The 13885-nt window shown below is 40.4% G+C and overlaps 1 protein-coding gene across 2 annotated transcripts in view; it reads right to left on the bottom strand.

The window, feature by feature from the left end:
• erg (ETS transcription factor ERG) overlaps positions 1 to 12752 on the bottom strand; it is a 229171-nt gene extending 216419 nt beyond the window's left edge. Inside the window, exon 1 of one of the 2 annotated variants that reach the window (XM_067993298.1) lies at positions 12377 to 12752. The gene's annotated coding sequence lies outside the window, so the exon portion shown is untranslated. The remainder of the gene's footprint in view (positions 1 to 12376) is intronic. The other variant, XM_067993299.1, reaches the window with a different exon arrangement.
• Positions 12753 to 13885: the final 1133 nt, after the last annotated feature.

Raw genomic sequence — 13885 nt, 5'->3', positions numbered from 1 at the left:
CTTTTCCTGAGCCTTTTGACGTTCCCTGTGAACTGAAGGAATAGCCTGGGAATTTTCTTAAAGCTGACTTTCAAACATTTTAATGTCAGTTCTGACCGAAAAACAGCGCAGAGTGAGCAACACTGCTGAGTGCCGCTTTTTTGCGCCGCTTTAAAGCAGGTACGAACTCAAACTGCTACCGGCAGCGTCCCAGCCTCATCAGATACCGGTTATGTGAGTACTGCGGTATTTTGTGACAGTGTTTTTATAGAATCATCGAAGGTTACGGCACAGATGGAGGTCATTCGGCCCATCGTGTCCGTACTGGCCGAAAAAGAGCTATCCAGCTTAATCCCACTTTCCAGCACTTGGTCCGTAGCCCTGTAGGTTACGGCACTTCAAGTGCACATCCAAGTACTTTTTAAATGAGTTGAGGGCTTCTGCCTCTACCACCCTTTCAGGCAGAGAGTTCCAGATCCCCACCACCCTGTGGGTGAAAAAAATTCACCTCAGCTCCCATCTAACCCTTTTACCAATTACTATAAATCTATGCCCCCTGGTCACTGACCCCTCTGCTAAGGGAAATAGGCCCTCCCTATCCACTCTATCCAGTCCTGTCATAATTTTATATATCTCAATTAAATCTCCCCTCAGCCTCCTTTGTTCCAAAGACAACAACCCCAGCCTATCCAATCTTTTCTCATAGCTAAAATTCTCCAGCCCTGGCAACATCCTCATAAATCTCCTCTGTATCCTCTCGAGTGCAATCACATCTTTCCTGTAATGTGGTGCCCAGAACAGTACCCAGTACTCGAGTTGTGGCCTAACTAATGTCTTATACAATTCTAGCGTAACCTCCCTTCTCTTATATTCTATGCCTCGGCTAATAAAGGAAAGTATCCCGCATGCCTTTTTAACCACCTTACCTACCTGTCCTGCTACCTTTAGGGATCTGTGGACATGCACTCCAAGGTCCCTCACTTCCTCTACACCTCTCAGTATCCTCCCATTTATTGTGTATTCCCTTGCCTTGTTTGCCCTCCCCAAATGCAATACCTCACATTTCTCTGAATTGAATTCCATTTGTGACTTTTCTGCCCACCTGACCAGTCCATTGATATCTTCCTGCAGTCTACAGCTTTCCTCCTCACTATCAACCACACGGCCAATTTTTGTATCATCTTCAAACTTCTTGATCAAGCCCCCCACATTAAAGTCCAAATAATAATATATATCACAAAAAGCTACAAAAAATGGTCTATTATAAGGCCAGTGGTGACAGTAAAGATTTTAGCATTAGTACCAGCAGTGAAGCTGGAGGCAATAGACACACTAACACTAATGGAATTTTATTTATACTCAGTAACCTCATTCAAAGCTATAAAATCCTGGGATTGCATTATGGAAAAGAACAGCCACTTATTGGGAAATTAGGCAATAATGAGGAAAGATGTGTGTGTATCAGAAACGTTTTACAAGCCACTGTTTTGGTACAAGATGTAGCTAACTACTGAAATAACAACTCCCTGGTTTTAAAAGGGGCTATTCTCAGATATATTCAATGGCATTAGATTGCTTTTCTAAACAAATACAACATTAATTGAAAATTCTTCATGATAAAGCAGCTTAAAATCTATTTTCTTCATGATTTTCTTATTTGTGCTGGAGATCCATTCTCAGAGATTCTCCAACATACTGCACCAATTGAGTATTGGCCACATCTTTAATTCCCCACACACTGAAACCTTAATTTCAAACGTGCCACCCTGAACAGTTGAAGACGAGCCATGTTCCTACAGGATTAAAAAAAACTAAATGCTCCCTCAATTGCCTAGGCAGTGTGTAGCTGGGCTATTCAGACCATAGAAAGGCCCCAGTTAGATCCCTGGTTTGTAGCAAGTTAGTTGGTCTCAACCAGGCAGTAGGCAGGGCAATGTTATAGGCCTCAGCGCTTCTCGTATAGGGAATTGGTCAAGCCTTTTGCTCCTGATCTCTATCCGGTGACCTGCTGGAAGTGTGTGTGTGTGTGTGAGAGGGTCGGGTGAGGAGAGGATTCAGGCCCTGGTGCGATGTCCTGTGCTATCAAGCAGGCTCTGACTCTCCCTGTCTAAGCCCCACACACAAAGAATGGTAACTTGTTCATGTGTGAATTTCTCCAAGATACCAAAGGGTGAGATGTACTCATGGAAAGATATTCCAGCAAGGAGTCGATAATCCCAGGACAGGAGGAATAGATGGGAGAAAATTGGGGAAAGAAAAGAAAAAGATAGATTCCGCACAAAAGTACTGCAATTAAAACTAAAGATTAAAAAAACTATAGGTTCTAAAGTTTACTAGAACTATTATGTGGATGTTGGGAGAGGTCCCACATCCTAATCGAATTCCTTTGTTTTCTTTGACCAAGAGAATAAGAGAGAACAGTATTGAACACCAGCTCTGGTACCAGCCCATTGCTAGGGGGGCTGTAAATGGAGGCCAGAGACACATGGAACATCAACTCTGTGTAGGAGTATTAGTGAAGGGGAAGGTGGGTCATCTCTAATTGCTGGACTATGTTATCAATGCCATTGTTCTAAATATCAATTAATAACATAAAGGGAGTTTGAAGCCGTTAATTATCACACTGTCTGAAGTCAGACTATTTGTACAGAATTGCAGGAAAGTGCAACTAAATAATCTAAATGTGACTAGGGTGGGGGGAAGGATGGTTACATTATGGTAATAACCAACAATACCTTCATAAGGACCTCAGTGCATCCTGATTTTTTTCACAACTAGGGACCCTATCAAATAGCATATAATCAGGAGTCATATGCTCGTGACTGTGAAACAAGATCGATGGTTTATTCTGTAAAAGTGCTGAGGAATGTCAATGCTTTTGTGGTGTTTAACAGGATGGTACAATCTCACTCTATTAATCTGACCCCACTGTCACAACAACAACAACTTGCGTTTATATAGTGCCTTTAGCATAGTAAAACGTCCCAAGGTGCTTCACAGGAGCAAAATTTGACACCAAGCCACATAACGAGATATTAGGACAGGAAAGAGGTAGCTTTTAAGTAGTGTCTTAAAGGAGGAGAGAGAGGTAGAGAGGCGGAGAGGTTTAGGGAGGGAATTCCAGAGCTTAGGACCTAGGCAGCTGAAGGCATAACCACCAATGGTGGAGAGATTAAAATCAGGGATGTGCAAGAGACAGGAATTGTAGGAGCGCAGAGATCTCAGAGGGCTGTAGGTCTGGAGGAAGTCACAGCGATAGGGAGGGGCGAGGCCATGAAGGGATTTGAAAACAAGGATGAGAATTTTAAAATTGAGCCATTCCCGGACCGGAAGCCAATGTAGGTCAGCGAGCACAGGGGTGATGGGAGAATGAGACTTGGTGCGAGTTAGGATACGGGCAGCAGAGTTTTGGATGAGCTCAAGTTTATGGAGGTTGGAAGATGGGAGGCCGGCCAGGAGAGCATTGGAATCACAGACAATAATGTAACAAGAATCAAGATTGCTGCAAATCTGTATACTCAATGGAAGTTGATATTTGGTTATCATAAGGTGCGTGATTTGATTTGTTGTTAAAGAGCTTTGGTGTCTGATGTCAGAAATGCCTTTACAATGTCATTACTGGTGTGGGAGCTGGAAGCTGTAGTGTTCGGATTTCTGTCATGAAAACCAAATTGCAAATGATTAATTTCTGACATTTATATTGGATAATGAGGTTTGGAAAAATAAATGTATCCATATAAAGTAGTTGCTTGGGGGTCTGTTACAAAACTATGTTATATAAGAAGGAAAAGGATAGCTCCCTAATGGCTTAGTAGGTAATGTAATACTAAGCCATACAGATCAGAAGGTCCCAGGTTCAACCCCTGGTCTCTGCAGAGTTAGTTGTCCACAGGTGGAACAGCAAGTGCAATTCTCCAATGAACCTCGGTGTCCCTGGACTAGCAAGAGGAAAATTAGCCAAGATTCCCACTCTTAATCACTATTGATTGACCCCTGCGCATTTATGGATGTGAGCATCAGGTTTATCTACAAATGATAGGATAACTTGCCAATGCTCAGGCAAGAAATATGGGCATTTGTGTGAGTTGTCAAAGGCCTGGAATTATCTATTGAACTGTATCCCAACAGAAGTAAGTGCCTGTAGGAGAAAAAAAGGGGAGGAAATCGGCTACAAATGTATACAGAATTTAACACACTTCGGGGGCTCAGATGGCATTATAAGTATGTTTGTCCATCATCTGAATCTTCAGAGTGTGTTGCTCCTTGAATACACCCACAGCGATTTTTCATTCTTTACTAACAGATCTGCCCTTGCATTGCTGTCTGGTAGACTTAGGTCTGCAGTACAGTTGTAATATTTGACTGCTAATCTGATCTGCCCCTTTCAAATCACTGATCTAAATGGGCAAGTTCAAGTAATTGTAGCTGGCTGTACACTGCTAAGGTCATTACAGGACAAATGATCTGCTTGTAAATTTCAGGCTTCTGGTCAATGACTTTCTTCCTTTTTATTAAGATTGTTTTGCATCTGTAACAAAGTGACACTCTGAAGTGTAAGATGTGCTATATGATGCCTGGTGTATATGCTGACTGGTAAGACGGATATTCACTAGACACAACCTTTATATATACACTAGTGAATCTCCCATGGCCTTGCTCATGATTAGTTGAAAGAAATCATCTCATCCTTCAGCTCGAAATCTTTTTGCGCCGCAAATTGCTGGAAGTGTGAGATGTTAATGGTGCGGTGAGGGCAAAGGGCATCTGGGACCTTGGTGAACAATGGAACCCACAGTCTATCTCCTTAACCAATGAGATTTAAGAATAAAGAAACAGAGGAACGACAGAGAAGGAAGTAGGGTGAATTAGAGTCAAATCAGAAACAGAAAGAGAAATAAATAGAGGGCAAAAAAGATTGGATTAAGAGAGAAAAAAGAAACAGAAAGGAAAAGTAAGAAAAAAATTTCAATTTGAATTTTAAAAACCTTTACGGATAATTTACTGCCTGCAGGAGTGAGACTCCCAAGTTTCAATTGTTCCCTTTATGGGCCTCCAAGGTTGAGTGGCATTGCAGGAACATAAATCAACGTCATTAACTGCCGTGAAATAGCAGCCCCAACTTTCTGCAATGAGTTTAATTCATATTTTCACGCAGACCCAGCAATTTCCTAAAACTCATGGGGAGGTTGATGGCGAGATTCCTTTTTTGCGAGGCCAGCGGCGGAGCGGCGCAAACCGTCCAGAGTTTGTGGCGATTCACAAATCATGGCCTATTTCTTCCTCGCCACAAATTGCTCAGTTTTTTACACATTAATAATGGCGAGCGGCATGAACTCGTCATTATTTTCCCAGCAAATTCTGGGCCGTTATTTTTTTAAAAGCGATAACAGTGCCATCCTGTGGAGAAACTAAGAATAGCAGGTGTTACTATTATTACACCTTTACCCATTGATTTCAATGGATTGGTGGCGTTGACAACTCAAAAATGTAAAAGATATATATATATAAGATATATAGATATGTATTGGTTTCTATTTGTTTATTTCTGTGTGACAGGCGGGTTTACTATGAGAGATTGGGACTCCCGATGATAGCTGCAATTGTTATTGTTTAATCACTACTAACCATCACAGTATGCTCGGCACATTATGGCACCTGGCTGTCCATCATGTAACAGGAAGTGAGAGGCTTTACAGGGTTAAGATGCTGAATTGGAGAAGAGAGAACTTACTGCATTGTGAGGTCTTCTCTTGCGACTCAGAGTACTTTAGATGGAAATAATTCTGTTCTATTGAGTTATAATGTATATTGCATCCTCTAATCTGCTACCAAAAAATGGCACACTGTCATCATAATATCAATCATGTGACACTGTACAGCTTCAGCTTTTCACCTGTGTCCTTCAATGCACCTTGTTTTGTCCCCACAGCACCTTTCAGCAACTGAAAATTCAAAATATACACCAACTCTACTAGTGTTAAACTGTGAAAAAATACATTTAAACAAAGAAATGTTAAATAGTATGTATTATAATGAATGAATAATAGTTCAGTGGCCAATTAAACTTTGAATTGAGAGGTTCTGATGAAGTCTTAAACTGTTCAAACAAAGTTGAAACACATTTATAATATTGTCAGGAGTTTAAGTAAACTCTTCTATTATTCTATACATAATACTTTAATGCTTTTTTTTAAATTACCCTTTAATGGGACAGACTGGTACTTGATCTAAAGCGCTGATGTAAGCCAAGCACATTATTGGTGGGGCATGTCACTGAGTGATTCTGGGACATTTCAAATGCTAGGTCAAATCAGCAGCATTTTTAAATTCTTTTTTACTTATTTTTGTTTTCTCCCCCAAATCTTCCCCAGTTTAGAGGGCAGGCAGATGACTTGATCCCATACCTCTGCCAGTGCTGGGCTTAAGCCAGCGCACAAGACTGTACCTCATGGTTATTCCTCTCTACCTTCCTCCCTCTGGGAAGCCATCTGTCTTCTGGTCTGAGCTTTCTCCCAACATCTCGGCATGGCCAAGATTGGGAAATTGACAAATGAGCAATTTGTGGCTTGAAATAACTCAGTGATATACAGCAACACCTGCAGTCATATGATCATTTCAACAGTATAAGACCTGAAAACATGTGAGTGATAGTCATGGGAGTGCTATGAAAGTATTACATAAGATTGTAGGGTACTGGCCATTCCACCATTCCAAAAGAATGCCAATGTACGTCATATCTAAGAAAAGGCTATTAAGGGTTTGTGTTAGATGAGTATCTGAAATAGCCTGTGTACTGGAGTATTACTGATCTTTTACAGAATGGTCATCACACTTTACTGGCCCGGTTCATTGTCTTAGATTAGTATAGACTCTCATCTAATTAGATCGACCTAATTCAAAAGCAAGCTTTAAGGATGAGATACTTTCTCTAAGTTACAGAGATGCTACTAGGTTGGGCAGTTTAGAGGAACTAGAGTAAGAAGGGCAGATACGCAAAAATTATTTTGGAAGTTGAAAGGTCAGTCTCTCCTCTTAGTTCAGTTATTTAGTTCAAATAATCTGATAATTCAAAACTTTTAATACTAAATTTCCACTTTGCTATGTTATTTCCATTGCTTATTTCAAATTATTGGATGTTTCCATTTTTTAGTGCAAAAAACAACTTTGAGTTATCAGAAGTAGACTGTATTAGTCAAAGAGAAGATATCTAGTGAGAATGGAACTGTACTGTCGTATGAGTCAAACGGTTAATAGCCCATCTGCCAGTGGCTACAATACATCAATGCATTGGTGGCATAATCACTACCAGTGACATGTTAAGTACTGTCTTGTTTCAAAGATTAGGAGCAATCATTATAAGTGGTACATTTTAATATGTTTTTAAATCTCTATTTTATATAATATACACAAGGTTTCATATTATTTTATAGTGTTCTAATGAATATGTGAATATTTTATATTCTATTTCACTCTTGGATAGTTACCTTTAACTTTTTTATTACATTTACAATAAACATAGCCTTAAACGTTAATGCTGTTTCTTTCTCCACAGATGCTGCCTGACTTGCTGATTATTTCCAGCATTTTCTGATTTTATTTCAGATTTCCAGCATCTGCAGTATTTTGCTTTTGTTTTATTATTTTGTATTCTGTTTGTTCAACGTCTGTAGTGATTTTTTTAAATCCCCAATTTGTCTTCTGATGCACTCATGCCAAACTGGATTTCTGAGATGCCGACAGCCCTCCGATAATTTGACTATTTAAATAGATGAGTTGAAATGGTGAATATTGCAGGCTATTTGACTGCATGGGGTATCACAGCCAAACCCAATCTTGAGTGTGGGGTTGTTTTTTAAAAATCAATTGTTTTACTTCTTTAAATGGGAATTCTTACAAGTGCACAGTGTGCTTTATTAATCCCCATCATGTTGGGTGCTGCATTGGCATTCTGCAACTCATAATGTCATAAAGCACTGGGATATAGATTTTTACCTGGGACGTCTCACACAGCGAGTTTCTGATCTTAACTATCCCATGGTTACAGTATTAAATTCATGGAAACAGCAACATCCCAAATGCTGCTTTTTCCAAATATTTAAGTTGTTTGAGACTTTATATTGAATATTCAAGATTTACTATAAAGATGAAAGCAACCTAAATATTTTTCAAATAAAGCATTGCCCAAACAACAAAGGAAGAAGCTGCTCTTACTATTTCAGTTCACACAAGAAGTGATAAATATACTGCAAATACTGTAAAGAATTTGGTAGTTTTGTGATAATATTAATCACAGCCAAGATGTTAGATAAATAACATCACACTTTCAGGTGTGCCTGATATAGAATGGCTACTGGGGTAGGGAGGGAAAAAACTACTTAGTGTTCCCACTCCTGATCACCATTCAGTGACTCCTACTGGTAAGTGAGAGAGTCTGGGCATTGGGTGATGCCTTCCACAGTTGAGTGGCCTGCCAACCTGCACTGTTCAGGCTCACAAATGGAGAATGACCACCTGAGCCAGATACCAGAGAAAGGTCAATGTTCATAGGACCATATCCCAGCAAGAGCGAGCACTTTTAACAGAGGAGAAAAGGAAATTGGTGGGAGAAAAACACAAGAGTTAAAAAGGAAATGATTAAAATTATATATTGCTTACATGCGTTCTACCAAATGATGATGCTACATGAGATATTTCCAACATTGAGCCAAATGTGATAATGTCATATGACCTGGGGTCACCAGTGCTCCCGTGAGTCACTGGCATTTGAATATATGCATTGCCTTGCCACATGAATAAGTGTCCTCAATGCAACTTTCTTGGATGCAATGGAACAGTGAGGCACTGCATCACAGAGCAGTGAGTTATGAAGAACCAGTGGAACACAATGTGGAGAAGCCAAAGTCCAGTTGTCCTCCAGAGTTACCACTCACAGCATTCTAACATCATTCAATGAATTATTATACTGCATCCCAGTCTCCATGGAGCATTCTTCAATTAAAGACATTGCATCACCCCTGTGCTCGCTGACACATTGGTTCCCGGTCCACCAACACCTCACATTTAAAATTCTTATCCTTGTTTTCAAATCCCTCCATGGCCTCATCCCTCCCTATTTCTGTAGCCTCCTCCAGCCCTACAACCCTCTGAAAACTCTGTGTTCCTCCAATTCTGGCTTCTTCAGCATCCCCATCTTTCTTTGCCCCACTAATGGCGGCCGTGCCTACTGCCATCTAGACCCTAAGCTCTGGAATTCCCTCCCTAAACCTCTCTGCCTCTCTCCTCCTTTAAGACACTGATTAAAACCTACCTATTTGACCAAGCTTTTTGTCACCTGCCCTAATGTCTCCTCCTTTGGCTCGGTGTCACTTTTTTTTGTCTGATTATGCTCCTGTGAAGTGTCTTGAGACGTTTTACTACCTTAAAGACGCTATATAAATGCAAGTTGTTGTTACAGAGTGTGGTACAATAAAAAGACCACTCACAGCTTCTCCCTCAGTGGAACATGTACCTTTCCCACTGTTGGACACTCTCTTTTTAATCTCCTAAGGAAATGATCGCAGATACACGTTCCAAAGACTCTGCCACCACTAAAATGAACTGAATGAAAACTCCAGGATATCAATCTAATTTTACAGTCTACCTTATCTTGTATTGTTTTCCACAGAGAGCATGTCTACAAAGGACAATAGCTATAACCTATTCCTAGAACTTTCAACCCCATTCTTAACCAGATATCCTTCCATAACAACATAAGAAATAGGAGCAGGAGTAGGCCATACAGCCCCTCGAACCTGCTCCGCTATTCAATCAGATCGTGGCTGATCTTTGACCTCAACTCCACCTTTCCACCTGATCCCCATATCCCTTGATTCCCCTAGAGTCCAAAAATCTATCCATCTCAGCCTTGAATATATTCAATGACTCAGCATCCACAGCCCTCTGCGGTAGAGAATTCCAAAGATTCACAGCCCTCTGCATGAAGAAATTCCTCCTCATCTCAGTCTTGAATGGCCGACCCCTTATCCTGAGACTATGCCCCCTTGTTCTAGACTCTTTAGCCAGGAGAAACAATCTCTCAGCATCTACCCTGTCAAGCCCCCTCAGAATCTTATATGTTTCAATGAGATCACCTCTCATTCTTCTAAACTCCAGAGAGTATAGGCCCAGTCTACTCAACCTCTCTTCATAGGACAACCCTCTCATCCCAGGAATTAATCTAGTGAACCTTCATTGCACCACCTCTAAGGCATGTATATCCTTCCTTAGATAAGGATTCCAGCCTCTTTCAAAAGAATCAATCAACAAAAAATGAGCTACTTTTGGTGTGAATCTATTTCACATCTCTGTTATTCTGTTAATGAAAAATTGTGAACAGCCCCTTCGTCTTATGTTACACCATTCTTTGTCAATGCGGTAAAGACAGACTCGTGCTGGAGTCACCACACACACAGTGTAAATACAATAAATAAATCATGCCACAAAGTGGTAGGACCCACCATCACCCATAACTAATAATTAAATACGTAGATTAATAAAGGGACGCATGCTGAATTTGCAAAACAGGTGAGAGGGAGATTTATGTGTAACAATTGCTGCGTCAGGAGGCTCCAAAAAAATCTGAATTGAGTTAAAAGTCCATGAAGCATTGCCCTTTTAAGCCGTTGGGGCATTCTTGCAACTGGTAGCAATCAGGCGAGCGGCTGCAATGGACAGGAAATCTAAAATTAGTTTTTACTACCTATAATAGAAGATTTACGGTATGGTTTAATTTGTCGTCTCCGGGCTAAACTGTAAGGGAGAACTAAAACAGCCGGTCCTGGACATGGGGTCCAGCCTTCTCAGAGACTCACTATCAGACTCTGGCCGCTCTCGCTAGTGATCACACACATCCTGCAGAACACTCACAACACCAACATGTTTAACTTTTTCCATCTTTTCTTTTTTTTCAAGTTCTTTCACTCCTCTTCCCTCCTCGCTTTGTTCTTTTTTTTCTTTTGTTGACCCAATATCAAGCTCGGCTCATTATTCTATAACGTGTATTTTCTTACTTGAGGGGGAAAAATGTGGAATTAATAAAGAGAAGGATCTTTGGCATTGTTAATTTGATGGTGCTATCTCGATGTAAGTAACGGCGTTGTTAAGTGTGATTAAAACCCGCAAAACAGATGATGCCAGGGCAAGAAATTGAGTAATTGATATAAGAAATGTTACTTTAGGAAATGTTACTTTAATAACTTTCATTCAACTCAATTCAACTAAAAATCTTTTTTTCCGGAACTCTATTAGAGGTGAAAATATGAAATTAATTTTTTTTAAATCGAAATATAAATGGTGCAAAATGAAAATCACAAACTAAAAGTTAAGTTGTGAGGCACGGCGTTCCCTATTTTGCACAAGCAGGCTGGGATAAGCATCTGGACGGGATAACTGGAGCAAACGGATTAGCTCCTCGCTTTTATTTTTCGAAACGTGATCCCCAAACTAACACAGAAATTACTTTTTAAACACGTGTCAGATATAGTTCAGACAAGGAGGTGGGGGATTTCTCTTCTCCATTCGTCAATTAGAGAGTGAAGGAAGGACAGTGGAAAAACAAAGTTGGGTACTTAATATATTGATTAAAGAGAGGGGGGAATAGATGGCTAGAGATAGTGAGACGAATATAACTGTAAAGGTGTGTGAGTTTGTAGGAGGGAATTAAAAACTAGGAACAGTGCCAATTTAAGAATAAGGGGCATGGCATAACGCATTTTAAAGGAAGAGTCGTTTTAAAAAAAATAACGAAAGGTTGGAGAAATTGAGCAAACGGTGCCCGCAGAATCTTGTAGCCTTTAGTTCGATGCCACGATCGGCTCTAAAGTAAATATTTAACATTGCGGCTTCAGCACTTGCTCGGCAGAAAACAAAACATTTTCGGGGATAGAAGACGCGGGATTGATGCAATCCCTGAAATCCCCGAACCCAGCCGCTTCTGTCCGTCTGATGCGAAAGTTATTCTCCGAATTGAGCGGTTCGCTCGTCCGTTATTCGCCTCCAAATATAAACATTTTTTTTTGTTGATGTTGTTTCTGTTTCTTTTTTTTAAAAAAACTAAGACTCCAGTCAGGATATCACGTCACCACAGTGCCGATACTTTCACTTATATCGACAAACAAACAGAGGTAAACATCTTTCTAACATCTGCAGAATCTTTTAACTACGTCCCATTCGCTGTAAACCATAACGTGACACCAAAAAAAAACTTTTTTAATGCAAGTTGTAAAAAGTTAACGGTTGCTGATCGCGTAGAGACCATTTTGTAATAAATACATATTTATTTCCTATATATGCATTTTAAAATGATAGGAACCTAGGCGGCTCGTGTGCGCTGGGTCAGTGGTGAACGGCGCGTACTTACAGAGTCTGGAGCAGTCAAGCAGTCGGGTGGCGGAGGTGCTGGCTCTGGTGTGAGTGCTGTGAATGGGAGACTCGGTGAATGGAATTCCTTGTTTCCCTGAAATCTCCAATCACGGATCAGTGAGAGTGCCCAGACTCCCCATACACTACACAGCACAGCCAGACAAAAAACAGGAGGGAGGGAGGAGAGTGAGAGAGAGAGAGAAAGAAAGAGTTAGACAGGAAAAGAGGGGAGAGAGAGAGTTAGACGGGAAAAGAGGGGAGAGAGAAGTCTTAGACAGGAGAAGAGAGAGGGACTTAGACAGGAAAAGAGGGAAGAGAGAGAAAGGGTTAGACAGGAAAGGGGAGAAGAGAGAAAGAGTTAGAAAGGAAAAGAGGGAAGAGAGAAAAATACTGGAAGATGGAGGGACAGAGAATGAAACCAAAAACAAAATTAGATTAGACAGCCAGAGGAAGATGAGTGGGAATGATAAACAGAAGGAAGAGGATGATATGTTAACAAACCGACGAAACAGAAAACCACAAATGAATGAGAGTCGGAAGTAAACTTAGAGGAAAGGAGACAAAATGGGAAAAAAAGAAAGAGGAATAAGGAAAGGGGAGATGAAGTATAACATATTGCCAGTTAAAGAGCGACAAATATAAATGGGCAGAAAAAAAATCTAGCTGAGGAAATTCATTAAAAATAAAATTTAGACCTGAACAGAGGCTTTTTGAATGAAATCTTTACATCTCCATAAACAGATGTTAGCAATATTTGTTAATTGTACAATAAGCCTACAACAGTTCTGTTTTACTGGGCGCTCTGGGGTTCCTTCAAACAGAAGTCTGATTGTGGTACCTGTGTGTTCAGTGCCCTTTTTTTCTCTTTTTTTTCCTGCAGACGTGTTTACATTTCTGCGGTTTAGTCTATAACTTTCTCCTTTTTTTTCAGAACGTTAGACCACGCGCATGCCCCATTCCCTGAGCTCCCAGACATTCCTGAAGTCTGCCAAAAATATTTTGAAAAAAATTGAAGTTAAAAAAAAAACCCACCGACCCCCAAGACTGGGTCAGACACAGTGCTGGTATATGAGTGAAGTGTGTCGTTTCTTTTACTACCCCCCCGCCCCAACTACACACACAAAAAAGAACCTCTAGGGCTCGGTTTCCTGTTTTTCAACTAAAAAGGAACATGGGTCAAACACTGTAGAAATTAAACAAGGTAGCGGCAATGGACAGACCAGCAATTGCGTGCAACCCAGACTATTCCTTGCATTTTTCTTCCCTGTATTTTCTTTTAGTAATTCTTTATCTCACGATGCATTTTTCCTTTCTCAATTATTCTCTCTCTCTCTTTCTTCCTTCTCTTAGGACTGCACCAGACCAATATTCTCTGTGCTGCATTTGCACAACTTTAAACACAGTTACGCCAGTAACTATAAAGTCCACTTTTGTAACATTATTAGCTGCCAATAGGTAACAAAAAGGATTAAGCCCTGAAATCTATGTTTGCAACCATCTTTAAATT

This window comes from Heptranchias perlo, chromosome 11, assembly GCF_035084215.1.
Source record: "Heptranchias perlo isolate sHepPer1 chromosome 11, sHepPer1.hap1, whole genome shotgun sequence".
NCBI classification, from domain to species: Eukaryota; Metazoa; Chordata; class Chondrichthyes; order Hexanchiformes; family Hexanchidae; genus Heptranchias; species Heptranchias perlo.
The sequence above is the reverse complement of the archived record's forward strand: the minus strand, read 5'-3'. Positions and strand labels throughout refer to the sequence as shown.